This window comes from Diceros bicornis, unplaced genomic scaffold, assembly GCF_020826845.1.
Source record: "Diceros bicornis minor isolate mBicDic1 unplaced genomic scaffold, mDicBic1.mat.cur scaffold_97_ctg1, whole genome shotgun sequence".
Taxonomy (NCBI): domain Eukaryota; kingdom Metazoa; phylum Chordata; class Mammalia; order Perissodactyla; family Rhinocerotidae; genus Diceros; species Diceros bicornis.
Genome location: NW_026691866.1, coordinates 950,836 through 978,343, shown reverse-complemented (window position 1 = coordinate 978,343; position 27,508 = coordinate 950,836). Strand labels below are relative to the sequence as shown.

Below are 27,508 nucleotides of genomic sequence, written 5' to 3'. Positions count from 1 at the left end.
TGTTTAACAATCAGCCCTCAAGATTCTTGAAAATTTAACCATCAGCTGTCATGAGGCAGTACCAGCCGACTCCAGGACGTCACAGGCTGTGTGTGCTGTTTTCAGAACGCAGAACAAGCCTGGCCTCAGAGTGGACGGCAGTGCAGGGATTGTTTCATCTACAGAGGCGAAGTGCTTCACCGTTACTTAGCTGGTGGGTTCAGGACACAGATTTTTTGTTGTTCTTCCATTAATTCAGCCAATATTTATGGAGCGCCTGCTACATACTAATCAGTAGGATGCCTGTTGAGACAGTAAACCCATGGTGAATAAAACAGACACAGCCCTGCCTCACGGCGCGTATGTTCCCCACTAGCTCTCTGTCTACCAGACTCTGCAGAATCCCTTCTCTCCCAGGTCGGCTCATGCTCTCTGCTCAGCACCTCACGTTCTGGAGCCCGGTGGAAGGGCTCACAGTTGTGCCAGACAGCCAGGAGCCAGCCTTGACCACTCCCTCGCCTTCCTTTTCCAAGCAATTCACCAATCCTGGCCATTTCCCTTCCTGCCGGAGCTGCCAAGCCCTCCCACTACTCTCCACCTCTGCTGCCACGACCCTGGCACAAGCCCTCATCATCTCTCGCCTTGACTTCTTCAGAAGCCTCCTAACTTCCTGCTCCGTCTTCCCTTAGTCCGCTCTCCACTCAGCAACCAGGAAATTTTTTTAAAAAATAAAAAATCCTGTTTTTCATTTTTTGTTTTTTTGGTGAGGAAGACTGGTCCTGAGCTAACATCTGCTGCCAATCTTCCTCTTTTTTCTTGAGGAAGATTGTTGCTGAGCTAACATTTGTGGTAATCTGCCTCTATTTTTTGTATGTGGAATGCTGCCACGGCATGGCTTGATGTGTAGTGCGTGGGTCCACACCCGAGATCCGACCCCATGAACCCTGGGCCACTGAAGTGGAGCACGCGAACTTAACCACTAAGCCACCGGGCCAGCCCCCAAAACCTGTTTTTGCGTCATTCTTCGGCTTAAAACCCTGTAAAGACAGTCCAGCATGGTGGTGCAAGGCCTCACCTCTGGATCCAGCCCACATGGGTGTGTGGTTCACCAGCTGGGTGACCTGGGGCACAATTATATAGCAGCTCTGTATCTGTTTCCCCACCTGCAGAAGGAGGATGATATAATATCCACTGAACAGTGTAGCTTTGAGGATTAAATGAGTTAGCATATGTGAAGTGCTCAGAACAGTGCATCGTCCTTATCATCGTCATCGTCGTTAGGATAAAGACCAAACCCCTGACCAGAATCTTCCAGTCTCGGCTGTCAACACTCACCCTGCTGCTCTGTGTTCCAGAACCCAGTCCCTCTCTGCAAGGTCCTCACCACACTTGCCCTTGCCCGAGCTCATCTCGCCGTTGCCGTGACTGCCAGCTTTGCCTTTAACTCAACTCATCCCTCAGAGCTCCTTCAAGACCATGTCTGCAGTGAAGCCTTCCCTCACCCCAGTCTAGATCAAGTCTTGTTATGTTCCTTCAGAGCATGTGTCCCATTGAACTCAATTAGAATGCATATATAACAGTCATGTCCCGTTTACACTGTGGGCTCCATGAGCATTCCCAGTGCCATGTACAGTGCCTGTAACATGGTAGGTGCTCCATATATATGAAACCTTTGTAGTAAATAGGGCTTATCTAAGACCCATCTGAGAGAACACTTGTTGTAAGCCATGTCTCATTCAGCAAAATTCCAGTATGAATTAGAAGGTTTGGCTGTATGCATGGATTTGATTAATGGTGGTATTTGACATCAACTCTTCACCCTGTTACTCCCATTTCCCAAAACTTCCAAGGACCCCGCTTAGCCTCTACCAAGTGCTCGGCATGGCAGGAAAAGAACAAGGATAATATCAAGACTTTGGGGCCTTGCCAAAGTATTTGACCCTATAGAGTTGCTAGCTGTGAGCAATCTCCACTTCCCAAGGCCATTCCTAGAGATTCCAGTGAGTAAGTAGTTGTCACAAACACTTATTGAGCACTCACTGGATACAATACATCATAGCAGCTGTTTCCTACATGCAACTAAACTGGAGAGGGGGTCAGCTTTTCAAAGGAGAGCCTGAAAACCATGGAGGTTGACCTCACTAGGATCGAGCGATTCTTCCCTTGTGGGCACCTGACACAGTGGCTCCAACATATTTTGTTATGTGTTTTAAGTCTTATCTATTAGGGAAACATACTAAAGTATTGGAGTGAAATGTCATATCTGGGATTTGCTTTAAACTATCCCAACAACAAAAATGGTAAGGAGAACAGATGAGACAAGAATGGCAAAATGTTGGTAACTGAAGCTAGGTGAGGGATGATGGATACATGGACAGAGAGTGGGTGAAGAGATTCATTAGACTAGACTCTATTTTTGAGTGTGTGTGAAAATTTCCATAACAAAGTTTTTAAATAGCCTCAAAATAGCAAAATAGCTAAAATTGATAGAACTGTAGGAATTCATTGACAAATCCACCATTGTGGTGGGAACTTACAACATACTTCTTTCAATTACACGTGGATCTAACAATCAAAAGCTTAATTTCATGGGCACAAAACTTAGCACCCAACAACTAGAGCATACAAAATCTTTAGAAACACACATGGATGGAACATTTATAGAAATTGATCATATACTAAGCCATGAAACAAGTATCAACAAAATTCAAAGAATCTGTACCATATAGACTATGTTCTTGGAACACAATGCAATTATGATATAAATCAATAATAAAAAGACAAATAAAACTGTCTAAATATTTGAAAGTTTGAAATGCATTCTAAGTAACCCATAGGTCCAAGAAGAACTGTCTGATAATGAATCAAAACTTGTGAAATGCCATGAAAACAGTACTTGGAGATATATTTATAGCTTTAGCTTTATTTTATTTATTTATTTTGTGTGTGTGTGTGTGTGAGGAAGATCAGCACTGAGCTAACATCCATGCTAATCCTCCTCTTTTTGCTGAGGAAGACCGGCTCTGAGCTAACATCTATTGCCGATCCTCCTCCTTTTTTTTCCCCCCCAAAGCCCCAGTAGATAGTTGTATGTCATAGCTGCACATCTTTCTAGTTGCTGTATGTGGGACGCGGCCTCAGCATGGCCAGAGAAGCGGTGCGTGGGTGCGTGCCCAGGATCCGAACCCCGGGTCGCCAGTAGCAGAGCGCGCGCACTTAACCGCTAAGCCATGGGGCCGGCCCAATAGCTTTAGCTTTAAATGCTTATTTTTACCTGAAAATTAGTGAGCAAAGTACACATCTTCAGACATTGGAAATATAACAGCAGAAAAACTTTTTAAAAAATGAAGGAAACAGATAAAGAAAAAGAACAGAATTTTATGAACATGAAAACCAAAAATACGTTCAAGAAGATTTATGATGTCAAAATTAATTCTTGGAAAAGGTTGATGAATTTGACAAAATATCTGGCATGATTTATGAAGAAAAAATAGAAAGGACAAATCAATAGTATTAAGAATGAAAATGGGACGTAACTTCAGATAGAGTTTTTTTGTTGTTGTTGAGGAAGACTTGCCCTGAACTAGCATATGTTGTCAATCTTCCTCTACTTTGTATGTGAGCTGCCGTCACAGCATGGCCACTGATAGACAAGCGGTGTGGGCCTGTGCCCAGGAACTGAACCCGAGCTGCCGAAGCAGAGCGCACCGAACTTAACCACTAGGCCACGGGGGCTAGCCCCAGATAGAGGTTTTTAAAAGTTAAGAGAGCAAGAATACTATGAACAATTGTATGACGTTAGATTTGAAAACTTAGAAATGTAATCATTGGTAGAAAATCTTCCTACAAAAAAAATACTCAGCCAATTGTTTGCCGTGGTAAGTGCCATCAACTCTCAAGTAACTTATCCCTCCACTCTTATACAGTTCTAGAAATTTTTTTTAAAAACAAGAGGAAACACTTCTCCCCCACCCCCACCATGATGCTAATACATTGATACCCAAACAAGACAAGGACCAAATCAAAAAGGAAAATTCAGGCCACCTCACTTAAGAAATGCCTGGCACATTTGCATTTCATTTTTCTTTCTCCTTCCCTCTAGAAATTGGTATTTCAATAGACAAATATCATATCAGCCAACATTTAATCACTTAAGTGCAAATTTCCTTTTTTGGGTTAACTCAGAAAAACTTGGGCAGACCAGTCTAATGCTTAGAATTGCTCTCAGGGTCTCATTTATTTCACCTACTTAAAGAAATTATTCTTGGTTCGACATTTTTCACACTGTTCTTAGATTCAAGCAAAAAGAGAAACAAGTTAAATTAACCTAAGTTTTTGTGTGTGTGTGTGTGTGAGGAAGATCAGCCTTGAGCTAACATCCAATGCCAATCCTCCTCTTTTTTGCTGAGGAAGATCAGCCCTGGGCTAACATCCGTGCCCATCTTCCTCTACTTTATATGAGACACCGCCACAGCATGGTCTGACAAGCGGTGAGTTGGTGCGTGCCTGGGATCCGAACCTGCGAACCCCGGGCCGCCGAAGCTGAGGGCGTGAACTTGACTGCCACGCAAGCGGGCCAGCCCCTAAATTAACCTAAGGTTTTATGGAGTTAGAAACAAGTTACCAATTTTGGTTGTCAATTATCCTCTTCAATCCTGCCTGGGCTGTCAGGATGGGCTAGGGTCACTTCTGGGAGGGGGAGTGGCTTGGAGGGGTCTGGGCTCAATCCAAGTTGAGTGCCTCTGAATTAAGTAAAAAGGACATAGCTGCTTTCAAAGCCCAAATACCAACTCCCAGAACAGTTCCCTACGATTAGGAAGTGCCAGGCCCATAAGTCTCCATAAATATTTGTTGAATAAATGCAATACAAGGCAGATTTATTTCTTATTTATTCTCTCCTCTGGGGAAAATGGAGTCACAGGTAAAGTTTATATTTCTGTAAAATAATTAGATAATATACATTTCTAGGGAAAAATGCTTAGCTACATTATATAATAAGATACCTTGATAAACTCATAACTTAATAAAAGCCAAAAAAGAGAGGGAGAAGGGAAATTTAAACCTGCTAAATGATAATGCTTCTTATTGTTTTCTAGGTACAATCTAGGAATCCATTTTCTATTACATCAGAAACAAAAGCCACAAGATAGTAAGCATTCTTGCTTAAAAGACCAGTGTCCAATAACATCAAATTAAACAGCTATACATTGACTACTCTAAATTAAATGAATGGTCAGTGTTGAGTTGCATAGGTAGAATTTTATATGAATGAAAAAGTATCAAGGAGGTAGGTAAGCCCCCAGTACAAATGCTAGGGATGACATTTATGAACTGACTCTCCATCCATAATATCAAGATAAGTGGGTGGGAATGAGCAGCTAAGATAAAATGTATATCTGGAATTCAATTTTGATGTGTCAATGCCAGCAGAGCGATAACACAAAGTAATCAGTGAGCTAGAATATGTATGACTAGGAGAAAGGAAAAGAACACTTTCTCCTGAGTCTTGTTTCCTGTGATGAAATAATTGGCCCCTCATGAGTGAGTGTGCAGTACAGATTGGGTGTAGAGCTAATCATTGGAAACGAACTCGTTCTATTAGGTTGATGTCAATGAAAGTCATTACTGAGGGTCAAAATGACTGACTATTGGCAATTCTGTCTGGTTCAACATAATACATCCCTGAGCTATTGATCTGAATTTGATCCATGTGGCATTGTGTGTGGCTTATCTGAAAGTGGCATTTAGCTATCTTCATGTCTAGAAGACCACTGAGCTGTGGGCGAGGAGGCAGCAGCAGAAAGCAGCCGAAGAACCAGACAACACAGAGCAGGATGTGACTTAATGACCACAAAGACCTAGTTAGGAATGGCTAGAAAGACCAAATACACTGGTTCAAAAGCCAAGATGTACAAGATAATTAGAAGAGAAAGAAGCGAAAAGAGATAAAGAGAGTAGGGAAAAAGATGATTGTTTTTTTAATGAACGGGAAGGAAGGGCAGATGGAGGCGTGCCATGGAGGATGGAGAGCAGCAGACCCACTACAGGGATGAGAAGAAATAGCTGAGGTGGACGCGAGAGGCCAACTCCAACAGCACTGGGGGCCAGGGCAAGTGGTCGACATATCCCCTTAGGGTCTCATAGGTGCTTATAGGTCTGTGGGGACATTGGGTGAATAGACAAGCTAAGCCTGTCCCTTCAGTGGCCTCTGGGGGCAGGATGTGTTTCACAATGCCCCATTGTAACAACTAGGGGCTAAAATGAGGCTGAGATGACCCAGACCTGGCAGAGGGCAGAGCTCTAGGTGGCCAGGCATAGCTTCCACTCCCACTTTGGGGAAAGCAAAGGGCAGAAGCAGAAGAACGCTGCCAACCCTACAGGAGAAAATGGACCTCTCTCCAGTCCTTGAAAATGATGAGAACAGGAACACATTTCTCAATACATCATCTACTCAATCATATTATGTATCACAAAGAAAAATATCAAGTCGTCTTTAGATTGAGTCTACCAAAGGCATAGATCCCTGCCTCCCCATGACAGCGGATGGGACTAGAGCCTGACAGGGAGTCTCCTAAGAGGATCAGAAACACGGTTCTGTCTCTATGGTGCAGCCCTTGGGTGCTGCCCACCTGGGGTGTCCGAAGCCAAATCACCATCATCCCCAACAATCAGCACTGCACCTTCAGTCACCAGAGCCAGATAACTGAATCACTCGAGATATCTCCTCCTTTCCCACCCAGTGCCAGGCTTGTAAATTCCACCTTCTAAATGTTCTCCATACCACTATCCCTTGCGTTCCATCAAGACTTTTTGCCTGGACAACTCTAACAGCCTCCTAACTCACCTCCTTGCCTCTGTTCTGCCCTCCTATTCCCCAGGAACCTTCCTTCTAAAACTCATTTAATCCAGCCACTCTCTGCTCAAAGTCCTTAAATGGCTCCCATTGCATTCAGGACAAAGCCCAAACTCCTTGTCATGGTCCAGGTCCCCCATGGGTCCTCTGCCGACTTGACTACACTCATCCCTTGCCACGCTGAAGCAGACCCCGTGTCCACCCGTGCTGAATTATTACTGATTTCTCAACACACCACTCTCACATGAGCTGTGTTTGTACATACTGTTCTCCCACTTGGAATTTCTCCTCCCCTTATCCACTCAGCGAACTCTTCATTCCTGGTTTCTCAGCACAGGCATCACCTCCTCTATGAAGTCTTTCTAGATTCATGTACCCTGGACTTACCTCCACTATAGACTCAATCACATCACCTGGCTCCGTTTATATGAGTCTCCCCCACAGACTGTGAATCCCTAGTGGGCTGGAACTGATTCTTACTCGATTTTGAATTTCTAGTACCTCATATTGTCTGGGACAAATGGGTATTTAATGTTTATTAAGATTAAAATGAAATTAAAGTGCTCAATTCTGCCCCAATGTTCAATTGAAAAATCAAGATCTATCTATTATCCAGTGTCATTGGCCCAGCCGCCTGTGGATTCTGATGAGTGGCGTGGGCATTTCGGTGTGAGAGATGGCATTTGTGATGATGGTTGGCGAGAAATGATCAGCAAACCGTGAAGCCAGGAAGCTTCATGTATACTGTGTGACTCAGCTCTGAGCCCAGAATCTCACTTGACGAAAGTGGTGAAGTCAGAGTGTCTGGTCCTGCTGACCGACATCTCAGCTGCTGGTGCCCGTAAATCAATCTCTTTTGAGTCTCAGCTTAAAGGACAGGTTGGCTAGACAACACTTAAATTAAACTCCGGTGGAAGGACATTTTATTGCTCTAGATCTTTCACAATTGTTACTTACGAACGACCAGTCAAAGCATAGATAGACAAAGGCTATTTTCTGTCATCTTTGCATGCTGTCAGTGACAGGTCATCTCAGGACTACACACTTCCCTCAGAAGGCTGCCCTTTCCTGCAACAAGGCAACCACAGAGCTGCCCTGAGAGCTGAGCAGGTGATGGCAAGTCCCTCACCACCCCCTTGCCCACCAGCGTCCCTCAGTGATTGCATCCACAAACCAGAGAGCTGGTCCTTCTATCGAACACGATTAGATAAAATTTCCCTGATGCATTTAAGTCATCACAAAGCACCACTGTTAATTTCATTAAAAGACACGTGCTGTCATTTTTGTGTCGCTTGTGGCTGAAACCGTGCTAAAATTAAATGTGATGGAAAGTTTAGGAAAAACTGTGGCTTTGTGTGAGATTTCCAGAAGCGTCTGGTGATGGTGAAGAAGAAAGTGAAGGCTTACAGGGACTAGATATGCCTTGAGCCCTCTTTAGAAAAAGATGGAGTATTAGTAATATGTTAAAGACCCTGCACCAAGGGTCAGGAAGACGGGGTCTAGTCCCTGCTCTGCCACCAACTGTGCTGTATTGTATTAGCCACTTAATCCTGTTGGGCCTCAACTTCCTCATCCTGCACAGTGTTGATCTCATATTCTGTTCGATGGCTTGTAAGCCTTTTCTTCAAATGCTCTAGTGCGGATCCATGAAAGGGGACAATAGCTCTCCCCGTGGCCCCAGTGTTGTCCTGGCTCAGCTAGCACCCTTCCCTCTGAGCCGAAGCTACTCCTGGGGCTGAGAAAGGGGCCAGGATTTTAGTCTCTTAAGTCTTATTTACTCTCTACCATCAAGCAGCAAACCTCATGGGTTCAGAGGTTCATTCTGTGAGCAGGGTGTGCTGAATATTCTCTTTGGTCCCCTTCCCAGATCCACGTGCCTCCCTTCTCCATCTAGTTCTGCGTCTCAGAAGCCTGACATCTATGAATTGCATCACACAGCCCCCTTGATCCCTGGGTTCCCTTCAGGTTTGGTCAATGGGAGGCATTGGCATGAGATTGGCAAGACAGAGGACATGAATACTGCTGTTCATGAATATATATGCATGAATATCACTATCTATTACAACTGTAGCTAGATTCTAGAAGTTTTGGCCTTACTTGTCCTTAGAGATAGGGTGTATCTTCAATGGGTTGTGTGATGCTACATGAAATCAGGGAAATAGAGCTGTTTCTTAATGGAGCTACGATACCTCAATCTCCAAACACCACTGTTCTTTGATGGGGTGCCTCCGTAGAGGCTGTACCCTATGCTGGGTGAAAGTGAATTCTCTGAAGTCAGACACGTCTGGGATAAAATATCACTCCTGTTACTTGCTGTGGAATTATGAGCAGATACTCAACCCCTCTAAGCTTCAATTATATCAAAATGGCAATAAGAATAGTAGCCACCTGTGATGGTTAATTTTATGTGTCAACTTGACTGCCACGGGGTGCCCAGATTAAACATTATTTCTGGGTGACTCTGTGAGGGTGTTTCTGGATGAGATTATTTAAATCGGTGGACTCAGTAAAGTAGATCACCCTCCCCAGTGTGGGTGGGCATCATTTCATCTGTTGAAGGCCCAAAGAGAACAAAAGTTGGAGGAAGAAGGAATTCGCCCCTTTTTTCTGCCTCACTGATTGAGCTGGCACATCTTTTCTTCTCTGGACCTCAGTCTAGAACCTACACGGTTGGCCTTCCTGGTTCTTAACCTTCAGACTCAGAGTGGAACTATGCCACCAGCTTTCTTGAGTCTCCAGTTTGCAGAAGGCAGATCGTGGGACTTCTCAGTCTCCTTAATCGTGTGAGCCAATTCCTCGTAATAAATCTCTTTATATATTTATATATCCTATTGGTTCCTATTAGTTCTGTTTCTCTGGAGAACCTGACTACTACACCACCTCATAAAACTGTTGAGATTACTGAGCAAAACACGACCATGAGGTGCTTATCACAGTGCCTGGCACACAGTATGTGCTCAATAAAATAGGTCTATTATTGTAGTTATTGGTAATAGAACTACCGTTAATAATATATCCAGGGAGTATCTCAGTTAAGAACCAGAAAACTTATTGTGTGATTTCTTTGAAGAGCAGAGAAAGAAGTGCACATTTGGCTGTTTGTAATTCAGCAATAGTAAATTGCACCAACCATATTCATTGCCCTTCCCATCTCATCTTCTAGTTAGATTTCCTCATGACTTTCCTTTATTTTATCCCTCTCAGAGGATGAAAATGATCTGAAGAGTATTTTTGATTTCATGATTCTTTGCAAAATCCCTTATGTTCTCAGAAGAAGCAATGCCCTTTAAAATCTAATCAACAAATAAACAAGCCAGTGACCACAGGGAAGCCTGCACAGAATGGAAATGTGTGTCACTTGGAGGTCTCTTATGATTTCATATTTTAAAAAGACAGAGATGCAAAGGTTTATTTTTAAGGGGTATTTATTTATTTATTTATTTATTGCTACCAACACCTTTTAAAGATGCATCAAAAATATAAAGATTTACAAACTATGCATTCAGTTCATTTTCATTCAGACAATGTATAAAGGTTGTTGGTCTCAAATATTTTTGAAAACCCCGTTAACTTGATCTTGATTTTTAATTGAACATTGAAGTAGAAGTGGGGCACTTGAATTTTATTTTAATCTTTAGAAACTTGAAATATCTGTTATGTCCCAGACAATATTAGATATGGAAAATTCAAAATTGAGTAAGAATCAGTTCCTGCCTTAGGAGTTTATAGTCTAGTGGGAAAGACACATGTGTAAACAGATCCCAAGGATGTGATTAGTTCTGGAAGTCTACCCTATCAGTATACTAGGATATTTTCACCAGGTTTAACCAAATCAGAAAAGGAGTCCACTAACTTTCTAAGAGTGTTCAAGGCAGAATTTATGGTTTTATTGATGGCAGGTTGATGGTATTAGGTTAACTTTTTAGTCTGGGTGAGACCTATTGTTTGAGTTCCCCATCCCAAACATGAGGCTTGAGTGTTGTCCAGGTGGAAAGGAAGCATGGACATACCCTTACATGCCTCTGTGTTCCCTCAGCTTCCTGGAGTGGCCTCGAGCTCACTGTAGTTATCTTAAAAGGTAGATATTAATAAAATGCTTATCCATTTGACTTTATGCCTACAGACTAATTTTCATTGGTGTTTGCGTAATCCCTTTTAGTATCTCTTATTCCTGGCTGGATGTCTGTTTGCAGGTAAAGTTCACAGAGTGTTAATGTTATTCAGTCAATCAACAGTGTTTATTGAAGACCTGTTTTGGGGCCCAAGGAGGAAGAGGCAGCCTTGTTGGTAGAACAAGTGGTTACCTGCTTTGTGTGACCTGAGAGCATTAACAGGATGGTCCCTCTGCCACAAACAAGAGCCTCCTTTCCAACACATATTAAACTAGCAGCTGTTGCCCTAAATTCCACCACTAGAGACTCATTATTTTGATTTAGCAGGCATCCTCCTTTAAATGTCAATTCCAGGTTAAATCTGGTTGATAAGCACATGGGGTTCATTAACTCTCCTCTCTATGTTTGAAATTTTCCACGATAAACTTGTTTTTTTCATGTTTACACTCTTTTTGACCTAGCAATTTCATTTCTGATCCTAAGGGTATAATCTGAAATTCAGAGATTTGTGCATGAAGATATTCGTTGCAGCATTATTCATAGCAAAAGCATCAAAACAACTAAGTGGCCAAGAATAGGGGAATGATTAAGTCAATTATAGTCCACCCCTGAGCTAGAACACTGTGCAACATTAAAAGTTATATTTAAGAAGGGTTTGTGTAATGATGTGTCACTTATATTCATAAGTGAAAAAGCAGGATCCCAAATAGTTGATATGATACAGTTCCAGCTGTGTAAAATGTTAAGGATTGAGGAAAACAGAGTTCCAGGAGACAACAGAAAGCTCTGGGTGTGACATGTGGAAAGTAATATGTATGCTGTTTCTGTGCTCGACTGTAACGAAAGATGTACCAGGACCAGGCACAGAGTGAATGAGGACATTTATACACACACGCTGCCCTAGAGTTTTTTTTTGTTTTGTCTTATTCTTTTTTGTGTGTGTGTGAGGGAGACTGTCCCTGAGCTCATATCTGTTGCCAATCTTACTCTTTTTGCTTGAGGAAAACAGTCCCTGAGCTAACATCTGTGCCAATCTTCCTCTGTTTTGTATGTGGGATACCGCCACGGTGTGGCTTGAGGAGCAGTGTGTCGGTCCACGCCTGGGATCTGAACCCGTGAACCCCAGGCCGCTGAAGCAGAGAGTGTGAACTTAACCATTGTGCAGCCAGGCTGCCCCTGTGCTGTCTTATCCCTAAATGGGAAGCTGAATAAGCCGCGTGGCAAGTGCAAGTGGGCCAGCCTGGTGACGGCTGCGTCAATCACAAGGAGACTGGATGGGGTGGGACTAATGAACTATCTGAATGGAAATGACCAATCCTGTGGAGAAATGGTTTCTGCTGTCACATTAGCAGTGAGCGGCTGGGTATTAATGTTGGCAGGGAGAGTGTCTCTGATAAACCAGTGAGTGCGGTTTGAGTTTGTGCCTTTCCAACTATTGTCTAAGATATGGAGAGAACCCAGCCAGTCACTAAAGGGACTTGGGCAGTAATTTAATGTAGTACACATGTGATAAGAAAAATGTTTCTAAATGTTAGCAGTGATTCTCTCTCGGTGATGGATGTATGGATGATTTTCATTCTCTTGCCTAAGCTCTTGTGTGTTATATAAGTTTCTATAATGAGAAAACATGGATATCAGTAATCTTGTGGGGAGGAAATATGTAAATGTCCTGGGGGAGTCAACCCATTAGTGAGCACTTACTATGGACCAGGCATTGTATTAAGTGCTCTACAGAAGCCTCTCTACAAACTCATGAGGTAGCCAGCATTATCATTCTCATTTTACACATGAAAGGAGCCAAAATTTAGAGATATTAAGTATTCAGCATTAGCTCACATTTCTAACAAAGCGGTAGAGACAAATCTTTCTGATTAGAACCTGTGCTCTTAGCCACGACTGAACGAACATGCTCTCTTTCTCTTGGTTTTGTAAGAGCATCCCCATAAGATAGTGGTCCTTTCGATGGGTGAAAAAGTACAAAGGGTAATTTGAGGGCGTTCAACCAACGTGTATTAAGTACCATAGGACACGGCCAAAATGAAGGTGGAGGGTTGAACACACATTACTTTTGCTGAAACCCCAGTAAAACCCCAGTAAAGGGAATTTTTTTAAGCACAATAAGGACAGAGAGAATGGGGAAAGAGAAAACAACAACCAATTTTCGCAAATCATAAAGCAAATGAACAAATATGTGAAACTTAGACCCTTAGCCGGCAGCCAGAAAAACCAAAACCAGCCCAATCTGCACCATGGATTTCTCAAACATTTCAGGAAGCAGTAGCACCAGCATCCTCTTTGGAAGCGAGAGTGAAGATGCTGCAAAAATCAGTAGGCTGGACCACTACAGACCACCAGAAAGGCTACAAGTGAGAGACTGATGAAATCAAGGTTAGTAAGCACGTGCAGCAACTGGAATTCTCACGCATTGCCGGGGGGAGTGTAAAATGGTACAACCTAGAATGGGACAACTTTGGAAAAGAGTTTGGCCGTAGTTATTAAAGCCAAATATATGCCTAATGTATAACCCAGCGATTCCTCTACTAAGTATAAACCCAAGTAAAATGAATGCATATGCCCCCCCAAAAAACATGTACAAGATTGTTCATATTCATAATAACCCAAAATTGGCAAGAGTAGAACACACAAACTGTACTATCTACATACAGTGGCATGCTATATAGCAAAACACCCCAAAAACTACTGCTCCATGAAACAACATAAAAAATTTTACAGACATAATATTCAGCAAACAAAGCCAAACACAGAAAAATGCATACTGTATGATTCTATTTATGTAAGATTCAAAAACAGGCAAAATATATTTACAGTGATAGAAGCCAGAATAGTGGTTACCACTGAGAGGAGGGTGGCTGGGAAAGGACAAGACAGAGCCTTCTGGGGTGTAGGAAATGACCTATATTTTCATGTTGGTGGTGGTTACATGGATGAATATATATATATATATATATATATATATAATTTGGATAATCTATACATTTAAAATTGTTCACTTTGTGTATGTTATACCTCAATCTTCAAAAAAAAAAAAACAAGAGGATTGATTAAAAGTTTGAGAAGCAGTTACATTTCCAAATCTTTTCCCACTTTGCAACCAGGCAATTTCCATTTCCTAACGCTGGCAGGAAACTAGAGGTTGATCCTGTAGAGACTATAAAATAGAGGGAATCTGGACTGGGACATACTGGCCACAATTTTGGGCAGGGAAGCTGTGCTGAAAACAGGGGTATAGAAGACCATCTCTGAAAATAACCCCAAAACAATTGCACTCCTCCCTGTACGGGCATGCTGCTGCTCCCATCAAGAGGTCGACTCATGTTGACTCCATCGAATCTGCACTGGGCCTATCTTCAACCTATAGGATGCAGATAGTGACATCCTGGGACTTCCAAGCACTGGCATTGAGAAGCCCTGTCAGCCTTCACTATCTCCTTCTGAGAACTTATTGCCATGCTCTGAGGAAGCCGAAGTAGCCACATGGAGAGGCCGACATGGAACAGAGTCAGGCCCTTTGCCCAACAGCCCAGCTGAGCTCCCAGCATCCAATCGCCAGCCATGTGAGTGAGCCATCATGGAACTGGATCCTCCAGCTGGGTGGGCCTCCCCAGCTGATGTCATATAGAACAAACACAAGCTGTCTTTCTAAGCCTAGCTCAAACCGCAACATTGTGAGTAAATATATGACTGTTATTTTAAGCCACTAAGTTTTGCAGCACAACAATAGATAGCCAAAACAAAGGGGAAGTGCCTATGAATACTAAATGCATAAGGACCCCTCCCATCCTTCTTCCTCCATTCTGCTTCCAGAATGCTGGCAGCCAGTCTTTCACCTTCTAGTAAGAAACGAAAGAGTCCTTCTTTACACAATTGGACTAGTTGTACCAGTTTTCTAATTGTGGCAAAACAAATCATCTCAGAACTTATTAGCTTAAAACATCAACATATCATGATTCTGTCTGTACGTTGGGCTGAGGTAGGCATTTCTTCCTCCGTATGTTCTTCCTTAGTGTTACTCACGTGGCTGCCTTCAGTTGAGAGCTGGGCTGGGGCTGGAACATTAAGATCCCCTTGCTCACATGTTTGGCAGTTGGTGCTGGCTGTTTACAGGGGGCACCTCAGTTCTTCTCACACAGCCTCTCATCCTCTAGGGCACACCGTCTCTCCAGCAGCAAAGCCCAGACTTCCTTATGCAAAGACTGGCTTTCAAGAGGCTGAAAACAGAAGGTGCAGATCCTCTTAAGCCTGGACCAGAAGACGTACAGTGTAACTCCAAAACCAGTCTGGATTCAAGTTAAGGAGAAATGGATTGCACTCCTTGATGGCAGCAGTGGCGCAGTCACATAACAGCAGGGTGCCCTTTGGACACCAATCTAAGAGGAAAGAGCTAACGATATTGACATGGGAGTTCCTCAAGAAGTAGCTCAGCCATATGATGGACAACAGAGGCCCCTTCCTCTGGGGCCTGTTGTTCCAAGTGCAGGAAGAAAGGGCAAACCCCAATGTGCAAGCACTTTTCAAATCTCTGTTCACATCCTGTTGGCTGCTGTTTCATTGGCCAAAGCCAGCCACTTGGCCAAATTCAGAGTCAGCATGGAGGACTACGTGTGAAAATGGGGGAATTCTTGCATCTGTTTGTGCAAATAATCTGTCACATGCAGAATTAGGCTGTGAGCACATGAAATGCTCAGAATTTCAGGGACTTCTCTTGGAGTTAAGCATTTCAACTTAATACTCAGACCATTTTCACTTTAGCCCAGCTGACAATTATAGGCATAAACCCTCTTTCATTTGTCATTCAAAAGAAACATTTTGAGTATAACATAAAGCAAATATTTTGTGTCTCACATGGAGAAGCTGACTGCCAGCCCACCTAGACAACCAGATCTAGATGATTAGTTGAATATTTTATTGCATTAGCTCTAATTTACTTATAAAAATAAATGGGAAAATGAAAAAGGAAGATGTTAATGTTAGGGATAATAAGGCCACATTTCATAAATGTAATAAAACCAAGACAAGGAGTAAATCACTAAGTGTGTATTTTGACTTGTCAAACTAGGGGATATTTGCCATATTTGCGCTGGATCGGAAAACGTTCTTCTAATACAAAGGAGAAGAAAATTTCACGACACCATGGAATTTTGCCAGCCATGTAGATGAGTGTTATTATGTTGGATGACCTTATCTCAAAGACCAAGAATATGGTACATCATTTTCCCAAGGTGGTAAAATGAGAAGTGATACCATGAGAGGGACTGGGTTATACATAGATACAGTGACTCTCTTCCACATCCTGGCCTTCAACTCTCTCACTAAGAAGTTCACCATATTAAAGGAGCCTCCACATAGTTGGATCCATTTTCTTGGTGTAGATGGAAGTTGACACCACTCTTCATTATGGGTTTTCCCCATTGGACACCATCACCCTTTCCAAGTTCGTTTTCTGAGGCACCTTAATAGGGTCCACCCTAGTAATGTACTATTTAAATTACTTGAATGAAAAGAGAACTAACGGACCCTGCATTATGCAAACTCCCCACCCAACACTCTCAGCCCTCTCTGCCACCCACAAAACTCCTTGAAGAACTGGACCTCAAGATGAGAAGCGACATATTTCCTTTTTTTGTTAGCTCTGAGAAGCTGCCAGACTGGATGAGAAGCCAGAACTTTTCACCTTGTGGGTAAGTAAGAAGTGGTTTAGCATCTTGCCACAGAAAATAGATAATGTTTCACTTGTGATCTTGGGTCTAGAAAAATGTTCTGCCTTTGGAAAAATTTTCAAGGAGACCTCATTACATGTCCTGTTGCTTTATTTATTGAAAGTTATTATAGGGGCATCTATCTTACCTTCATTTTCACACCTCTGCTTGGGCAAGGAATGTGTGTTTTAAGTGGTAGTATGGAACTCACTGAAATGCTTTAGCACACTCAAAAGAGATGGTGAATTGTGTATTAAGGGGCTTAAAGTGAATTAAAATAAGAAAGTTTTAAGAAACAGAGTCTGAAGCCAATGTGATGTATAAGCAATTTGTCATTAAAAATGAATAAAACAAAATCTAAAAAGATGAGTGAGTTTACTGAAGTTGCATAGCGAATTAACAACCGTTTTCACAAGCCACACACCTCATCTCCAAAATAAACACATCAGGGCAGTTAAATGCCAGGCTCACAGTGAAAGAATTGTGTGTTTTATTCACAAAGTATCTACAGGTCGGTATTTTTCAACCAGCGGCTTATGACCCACTGGTGGGGGGGCGGGGTCATGAAACCAACTTAGTAGGTAACAACCAGCATTTTAAAAGAAATGAAAAGGACTATAATTATAAAGTATCAGATGCTGCATGTAGTGAATATTGATTTCTGAAACGGCTCACTTCCCTCTATCTCGCTGATGTAAAATGTATTTTTCACAGTGGGTCACGGCCAGAAGTCCCTCAAATCAGCATTTCTAGACACTTGAAAAAAGCCAGACGCAGAAAGGCAAATACTGTATGATCTCACTTATATGTGGAAGTTACAGTAGTAACTCATAGAAGAAGAAACTCATAGAAGCAGAGAGTAGAATGGTGGCTGCCAGGGGCTGGGAGGAGGGGAAGATGGGAGGTGGTGGTCAAAGATGTTAAAAAACAAAATTCAACTAAGTAAATTTAAAGATCAAATTGGCTTTATTTGATGATTCATGCATCAGGCAGAATCCCATCTAGCAAACAGAAAGGAGCTCCAAAGAGCTTTACAAAAGGAAAGGTTTTTGAAGGCAGAGAGGGAGTGAGACAAGGAAGTCGTGAACAGAAAAAAAAGATTCTTTTGAGCAAGTTCACCTTCTTTTGAAGGACAAAAGGGGTCTATTAGGAGGATTATCTCACAGCGCTGACCAAGAAATTCCAGACTGATCAGTTAAGATTACTTTCCTGGGGGAGGTTGAAACTGCAATTAGATGAGGTATTAAGTCACATTTTGGTGACGTGGGCTTAGCTCAAGTGACTCCATCTTGGGCCTACTGTCTCCTTTTTAACCATGACCCCTTTTTGATCAGACTCTCATGTTAACTGAGAGATGTGATCAAAATTTAAGGCATTAGCACCACTCTCAGCTACTGCTCGCAGCTTTTGGGGATCCTTTGTGTGGTATCCATAGGTCATGACATTTTTTGTTTAATCACTGTGACATTCACAGGTCACATCTTCAGGTTCACAATCTCTAAGTCAGACATTCTCTTTGTTCCTTTTCTGATGTTCCACCCTTAGCGAGATCATTTGCTTGGTGGTTAGCAGCTGGGAACATGCATTTAAAGCTTGTGAGAGAACACAACACACCAGGAAGATTGTTATGATTATCATGAGCAGGATAATTCCCAATGTCTGGGGTGCATCTCAAAGCCAGGGTCCACAAGACCCAAACCAATCAAAATCAAACGAGTCAAAGACAGACCCAATCGAAGGAGTCACCGTTTTAAGCCAAACGTCTTGCTCAGTGATTTTATGTAACTGAGTTTCCACTTCCCCAGAAGTGTTAATCCAGGAGCAGCAGGTGGTGTTGGCCACAGCGCAGACACCTCCCTGCTCAGTTAAAAGATAATCAAGGGCTTTCCTATTATCAAGAATAACTTTGGGAGTGAGGTCAGCATCATGGCGGAGTGAGCTTTCCCGTGAATTCTTCCCCCACAAGATACAATAAAAGCAACAGCCACAGACCAACAACGGAATCCCAGACAGTGAAAAGCTAGAGCAGAGGGATCCACACTGCCGCACATCTGAGAGCGGAACGTGCTGGGCCCCCGGAGGAAGTGGGGAGAGGTAAGGAGAACTCCGCTCCCTCCCCATCAGATCAGCGATCCGGTCCGCGCGGTTCCCAGAGAGGGGGGAGGGGCGGCCCTCGGCGGGAAACTGTAGCTCTTCGGGCTCTCTCAGCCAGTGGGAAACTCCCGCACAGAGGGCTCAGAGGAGCCACAGGGCTACCATCAACATCTGAGCACCCCAGAGAGCGGATAAAGAGGGGCAAACGAGAAGCCTCCCACGTCAGGGACCCAGAGGGCAAAAGAGAGAGCTCCCCCCTCCCCGCAACCCGGAGTCTGCAGCTCGACCAGATCTAGCGATCCGAGGCAGACCTGAACAAACTGGACTGGACCCGTGGATCGCAGTGGGGAAAAAAAACAAAACAAAACAAAACTGCGGATCGCAGCAGAAAAACTGGGGCAGAGCGCAGGGGGCTTAGACTACACAGCCCTTTACCACCAGACAGTGGCGGCAGGTGGAAATTGCAACCAGAGACTTCCAGGATGAGGAAAATCAAAACCAACACAGGAACCACAATGCAAAAATATATGAAATCACCAGACCAGAAACAAAATGACAAGCACCCAGAAATCAACCCCGAAGACACAGAAATCCATAAACTAAATGACAGAGATTTCAAAATAGCTATCATAAAAACACTCAACGAAATACGAGACAATACAGACAAACAATTAAATGAGATTAGGAGTTTCTTCACAAAAGAGATTGAAATCATAAAGAAAAACCTATCAGTGCTGATGGAGATGAAGAACACAATGGAGGAGATAAAGGAGAATCTGGAATCTTTAAAGAACAGAGCTGACAATACGGAGGAAAGAATTAGTACTTTAGAGGATAGGAATACAGATATACTCCAGATGGAAGAAGAGAGAGAACTAAGACTAAAAAGAAATGAAGAAAGACTCCGAGAAATATCGGACTCTATTAGAAAATGTAACATAAGAATTATAGGTATTCCTGAGGGAGAGGAGAGGGAAAGAGGAACAGAGAGCCTATTCAAGGAAATAATAGCTGAAAATTTCCCAAATCTGGGGAAGGAGCAGGAAATACCAGTAAGCGAAGCCAACAGGACGCCTATATATATTAACAGACAAAGGTCTTCACCACGACACCTAGTGGTAAGGCTAGCCAGGGTCAACGACAAAGAAACAATATTAAGGGCAGCTAGACAAAAACAAAGAATAACTTTGGCCAGAGGCTAAGGATTTTTACTGGGCAGGTTGTTGCTTTAGCAGCAGATTCTACAATCTTTCCAAGAGTTAAGAGGAGGTTTCTAATCAAAGCTTCATTTATATTTACCTCTAACCAAGAAAGTAGGGTTCTGCCAAAGGAAGGGAATCCTGAATCATGAACGCCTCCTAGTAACTCCCGTTTGAATCTGTGGCTCAGGACTGGAAAGGTGACAGCCTTGGAGGCTGGTGAAATTTAAGTGTGTGTAGACCATACAGATGGTTTTATTCTGGTGATTCTTGCCTGTGTCCCTTTCTTTGCATAGATCCTGGATGCAAAGTTCCCTAAGTTTGGGGTTGTTAACCAGAGACAGGGAAACGGACCAGGGGGTCTCTAGCATTATGGACAGATGTGTTTTTTGATGACAAATGAAGCAGTCTGAAAAGTGACCCCCCTTAGCAATGGCCTAGGAGATACAGATGATGGCATTATCTTTCTAGGCCCACGTCAGCATAAAGAAAGAAAGAGAAGAGGAAAGGGTTTCACATTTAGTTAAAGTATGAAGTCTTGATCTGGCCTCTTGGGAGGAAGCAAGTCTTCCTTGATGTTGGCTACTTCTCTTCCTCGTCAATTCGCTTAGGACGTCTTCAGCATCTGTACAGGACCAGGTGTCAGGTGGAGGCTTTTCCATCTGTGAGAAGTGTACCCAAGCCTCAAGGCCCTGGAGTCTGACTGCCAGCTGGGTGGTGAGGAGGAGCTGGTACAGTCCCTTCCAAGGAGATCCAAGGGCAGGCTTTGTTCTGAGTGATTCCGACTCAGAGGGGTAGGAGAAAATTAGAAATGCTAGTTTGGAGATTCATAGCCAGATATTTTAGGAAACTGGAAGAATTCAGGATCCAGTCCAGTTTACAGATATATAGCAAAACCTCAAAGAGATAATGGGATTAGAATCTTATATAGACAAATATGCAAGCATAGTTTTTCTCTCTATGTTTGCTCTTCTTTTATCAAAGATAATCACAGTAAAACTAATTGCTTTGTATTAAACTTATCTTGATTATTTTCATAAGTGCAGGAAGAATAGTGATTGACCATATAAGCTCTTTTTAAGACTGCTTTGCTGGAACTTTGTAAGCAAGATATCAGGCTGATTTCTCCAAGGGGCTTTATTGGCTCCATAAAGCCAACTTTAGTTTATTAAAGGTTTCTGGGCATCTCCAAATCTATGTACATCTCCCCGAAATATGGCATTCTAGTCAAAGCCTTAGTAATATAACCAATGTGTTCAATTGTGTTCTGTTACAAGGATAACAGATTCTTACTGAACTTATGCAAATAACTATATTGCCCTAAAAAGAATACTCATGAGTTTCTGAATTGTGGAGAGATCAAGTAGGGAGAAAAAGTAAATGATTCATCTTTATTTAAAAGGGTGTACTTTACCAAATTGCTGGTATTCATAGACACCTTAGGAGAAAATGTTTCCTTAAATCTGGAAAAATAAAATATCAAGGAACTGGTAATATTTCAAAGAAAAAGTTATTAAAATTTTAATCATCCTCCTCAGTTTAGTCTGTCCCATGTGATTAATTTTTGTTCTGTGAGAATCCAGTTTTCCATTATTTCTGGAAATTCTTATCCAGTTCAGTTTTATGATTTTAAAGTTATTAAAAACTTGAACTCGTCAAAAGCCCTTTCCATGAATCTCCTTGAAGATGAAGTACTTTTGTGGGAACACTTTTGCAAAACATCAGAGTAAAACAATAACTGTCTGTGAAAAGTCTTAAAGATGCTCATTGTTAAAGATCTGATGGGAGTTCATTATAATGGAATTGACAAGGAAATTTGGTTATTTCTGTAACATGTAACATTTTAAGATAATAACTGGAATTATGACTGATAACATTATACCAGGATGTACTAGACATTAGGAATTTCATACAATTTCTGAAACACTTATAACACACCTGTACCTATACGAATACACCATAAAGGAGGCTTTGTACTAATTCTTATTTGACAATGCTTCCCATATGATTTAACATATCAAATAAGCCTAATTAGTTTAACATCTCTCTTTTTATAAGGAGAGAAAACAAATCTTTTGAGATGTTCCAGGAACCCTCTGGAAAATCCCAAAGTTAATTTGAGGTCAAAAAGACTTCATTTTAGAATTGATTTTTGGGAAGTTTGTCAAAAAAATAAGAACGGTTTTTGAACACTTGGTCAAACAGGATCATAGGACACTGTGTAACAATACCTAGTTATCTATTTAACCATAGTGACAACTAAAGACTTCACATGCAAGTATAGAATGTTACCCAATTGTCAAAAACCTTAACTCTTTTAATAAAGAAGATTCAGCAGTAATCAAAGACCTGATAAAGACAGCACAGGAAATTATTTTGACAGGTCACAAATTCTTTGTTTTCTAAGCAGATTACTTAAGAGGTAAAGAAAAACCTTTCGAAATCTCTAATCAGGAGCAGACTAATAGTCTAAGAAAACCTTGTCCTTTTATCAGATGAAAGAAAATTATGTTCTAGTTTTACATAAATACATTGCTGATTTTAAAACTTAATTTTATGTCTCTTATAATAAATTCATTTGATTTTAGCCAACTTTACACAATGCAAGATTCTCTCTCTCCCTTTCTCTCTTCCCAATTTTCTATTTAATTAGTCCTTATTCTCCTCCTTCCCATCCTGAAATAACCAGCCTCACTTTAGGACAAAATTACTTTCTTTTCCCTCAGAAAATGCATCTCCATTCATAACTTCTCCTATCAAAAACAGATACCCTACTTTCCTAGCTTACAGACATGTTTCCCTTATTACTTCTAGTAGTTTAAATCACATGTGTTAGAATTTTTTAACCCTAAAAAACCTTAGTTTTTTAGTGAAAATAAAGAAGTAAACAATTATGAACTGTCTTTTATAATAGCATTCTGTGGCTTGGTAAATTTATAAATACTTTTGATAATTTTTGGAAACGTGCTTTCTTGTAGTAAATTTCTCAGTGTGGCACAACACATGTCTACTAATAGGCCCAAATATCTTTAATTCCTTTGTAAAGCAAAATGTGGATAAACCTATGTTCAGTAATTAATATTTCAGTATTTTATCTTATTTAGAAATGATCTGAATATTCAATGAATTTAACTTAACTCATCATTTAACGTAACTTAGCAAAACTGTAAAATTTCAGGTTACCAAAAAGATTTGGGGAAGCTATTTTAAAAGTTCACATAAAACTTTTTATCCTACTTAGATCTATTTAATTTACTTGTTCTTAACAACTATGTTTAGACTACCTCAAAAACCTTCAGGAGAAGAGTCATAAGACAGAACAACCAAACTGAATTGGCAGTCCAAAACAAATGGGACAAGAAACAAAGGAAATGCAAAAGAACCAGAAAATAAGTGACAAAACAGCAACATTAAGCCCTCATATATCAATAATTACCCTAAATGTAAATGGATTGAACTCTCCAATCAAAAGATACAGAGTGGCAGGACGGATTAAAAAGCAAGACCCAACAATATGCTGCCTTCAGGAAACACATCTTAGCACTAAAGACAAGCACAGGCTCAGAGTGAAAGGATGGAAGACAATACTCCAAGCTAACAGCAAACAAAAGAAAGCAGTTGTTGCCACACTCATATCAGACAAAGTAGACTTCAAGATAAAACAGGTTAAGAAAGACAAAGAAGGGAAATATATAATGATAAAAGGGACACTCCATCAAGAAGACATATCACTTATAAATATATATGCACCCAACATAGGAGCACCAATGTACATAAAGCAACTATTAACAAACCTAAAAGGAGACATCAACAACAACACAATAATAGTAGGGGATCTTAACACCCCACTTACAGCAATGGATAGATCATCCAGACAAAAAGTCAATAAAGAAATAGTAGACTTAAATGACAAACTGGAGAGATGGACCTAGTAGACATATACAGAGCACTCCATCCAAAACAGCTGACTACACATTCTTCTCAAGCACGCATGGAACATTCTCTAGGATAGACCATATGTTGGGAAACAAAGCAAGCCTCAATAAATTTAAGAAGATTGAAATCATAACAAGCATCTTTTCAGACCATAAGGCTATGAAACTGGAAATGAACCATGAAAAAAAAACTGGGACAGTGACAAAAATGTGGAGATTAAACAAGATGCTACTGAACAACCAATGGATCATTGATGAAATTAAAGGAGAAATCAAAAACTATCTGGAAACAAATGAAAATGATAACATGCCATATCAAACCATATGGGATGCAGCAAAAGCGGTCCTGAGAGGGAAACTCATAGCGATACAAGCCCACCTGAACAAACAGGAAAAAGCCCAAATAGGCAACCTTAAATTACACCTAACAGAACTAGAAAAAGAAGAACAAAGCCCAAAGCCAGCAGAAGGAGAGAAATAATAAAAATCAGAGCAGAAATGAATGAAATTGAGACCAAAAAAACAGTAGAAAGGATTAATGAAACAAAGAGTTGGTTCTTTGAGAAGATAAACAAAATCGACAAACCCTTAGCCAGGCTTACTAAGAAAAAAAGAGAAAAGGCTCAAGTAAATAAAATTAGAAGTGAAAGAGGAGAAATTACAACGGATACCATGGAAATACAGAGGATTATAAGAGAATACTATGAGAAATTATATGCCAACAAATTGGACAATCTAGAAGAAATGGATAAATTCTTAGCCTTATACAACCTCCCAAAATTGAACCAAGAAGAAATGGAGGATCTGAATAGACCAATAACAAGTAAAGAGATTGAAATAGTAATCAAAAACCTCCCAAAAAATAAAAGTCCAGGACCAGATGGCTTCTCCAGTGAATTTTACCAAACATTCAAAGAAGATTTAATACCCATCCTTCTCAAACTATTCCAAAAAAAGAGGAAGATGGAACGCTTCATAAATCATTCTACGAGGCCAACATCACCCTGATACCAAAACCAGACAAAGACAATACAAAGAAAGAAAATTACAGGCCAATATCGCTGATGAACATTGATGCAAAAATCCTCAACAAAATATTGGCAAACCAAATACAACAATACATTAAAAAGATCATACACCATGATTAAGTGGGATTTATACCAGGGACGCAGGGATGGTTCAACATCCGCAAATCAATCAACGTGATACATCACATCAACAAAACAAAGAATAAAAACCACATGATCATCTCAATAGACGCAGAGAAGGCATTTGACAAGATACAACATCCATTTATGATAAAAACTCTCAATAAAATGGGAATAGAAGGAAAGTACCTCAACATAATAAAGGTCATATATGACAAACCCACAGCCAACATCATACTCAACAGGGAAAGACTGAAAGCCTTCCCTCTGAGAACAGGAACGAGGCAGGGCTGCCCACTCTCACCACTCCTGTTCAACATACTACTGGAGGTTTTGGCCAGAGCAATTAGGCAAGAAAAAGGAATAAAAGGAATCCAAATAGGCAACGAAGAAGTGAAACTCTCACTATTTGCAGATGACATGATTGTATATATAGAAAACCCTAAAGAATCTGTTGGAAAACTATTAGAAACAATCAACAACTACAGCAAAGTTGCAGGGTACAAAATCAATCTACAAAAATCAGTTGCATTTCTATATGCTAATAATGAACTAACAGAAAGAGAGCTCAAAAAGATAATACCATTTACAATTGCATCAAAAAGAATAAAATACCTAGGAATAAATCTTACCAAGGAGGTGAAGGATCTATACAATGAGAACTACAAGACATTATTGAAAGAAATCCATGATGACATAAAGAAATGGAAAGATATCCCATGCATGTGGATTGGAAGAATAAACATAGTTAAAATGTCTATATTACCTAAAGTAATCTACAGATTCAATGCAATCCCAATCAGAATCCCAATGACATTCTTCACAGAAATAGAAAAAAGAATACTAAAATTTATATGGGGCAACAAAAGACCCCGAATAGCTAAAGAAATCCTAAAGAAAAAGAACAAAGCAGGAGGCATCACAATCCCTGACTTCAAAACATACTACAAAGCAATAGTAATCAAAACAGCATGGTACTGGTACAAAAACAGACACACAGATCAATGGAACAGAATTGAAAGCCCAGAAATAAAACCACACGTATACGGACAGCTAATTTTCGACAAAGGTGCTAAGAACATGCAATGGAGAAAGGAAAGTCTCTTCAATAAATGGTGTTGGGAAAACTGGACAACCACATGCAAAAGAATGAAAGTGGACCACGTGCTATCGCCATTCACAAAAATTAACTCAAAATGGATCAAAGACCTGAAGGTGAGACCTGAAACTATAAAACTCATAGAAGAAAATATAGGCAACACACTATTTGACATTGGTTTTAAAGGAATCTTTTCGGATGACATGCCTACCCAGACTAGGGAAACTAAAGAAAAAATAAACAAGTGGGACTTTATCAGATTAAAGAGCTTTTATAAGACAAATGAAACCAGAATCAAGATGAACAGACAACCAACCAGCTGGGAGAGAATATTTGCAAAACATACATCTGACAAGGGGTTGATCTCCATAATATATAAAGAACTCACACAATTGAACAACAAAAAAACAAACAATCCGATCAAAAAAATGGGCAGAGGAAATGAACAGACACTTCTCCAAGGAAGATATACAGATGGCCAATAGGCACATGAAAAGATGCTCAACATCACTAATCATCAGGGAAATGCAAATCAAAACAACACTAAGATATCACCTCATGCCTATTAGAATGGCTATAATCACCAAGACAAAAAACAACAAATGTTGGAGAGGATGTGGAGAAACAGGAACCCTCGTACACAGCTGGTGGGAATGCAAATTGGTGCAGCCTCTTTGGAAAACGGTATGGAGATTCCTCAAAGAATTAAAAATAGAGATGCCCTATGATCCAGCCATCCCACTACTGGGAATCTATCCAACGCATCTGAAATCAACAATCCAAAGAGGCTTATGCACCCCTATGTTCATTGCAGCATTATTCACCATAGCCAAGAAGTGGAAGCAACTTAAGTGTCCCTCAACTGACGACTGGATTAAGAAAATGTGGTATATATATACAATGGAATACTACTCAGCCATAAAAAAAGACAAAATAGCCCCATTTGCAACAACATGGATGGGCCTGCAGCATATTATGTTAAGTGAAATAAGCCAGAAAGAGAAAGACAAATACTGTATGATCTCACTCAGATGTGGAATATAAACCAACACATGGACAGAGAAAACTGGACTGTGGTTACCAGGGGCAGTGGGGGTGGGAGGTGGGAGGTGGGGGGTGGGGGGTGGGCACAAGGGGTGAAGGGAGTCATATATATGGTGATGGACAAACAAAAATGTACAACCCAAAATTTCACAATGTTAGAAAGAATTAAAACATCAATAAAATAAATAAATAAATAAATAAATAAAATTTCACCTTAGGAAAAAAAAAAAAAAAGGAATAATGTCTAAATTTTACCTTGCCAGGCATATTTCTTCCCATTTAAATCAATAGCAAAATCTTCAGGGTAGAAGTCAATTATGCTAGAATC

At 40.9% G+C, this 27,508-nt stretch overlaps 1 long non-coding RNA gene across 1 annotated transcript; it reads right to left on the bottom strand.

Moving 5' to 3' along the window:
• Positions 1-138: 138 nt before the first annotated feature.
• Positions 139-27,508, bottom strand: LOC131403987 (uncharacterized). The gene is made up of 3 exons (XR_009219685.1): positions 27,436-27,508; positions 1,055-1,142; positions 139-282 (listed from the first exon to the last, which is right to left on the bottom strand). It is a non-coding gene; the product is annotated as an uncharacterized LOC131403987 (long non-coding RNA).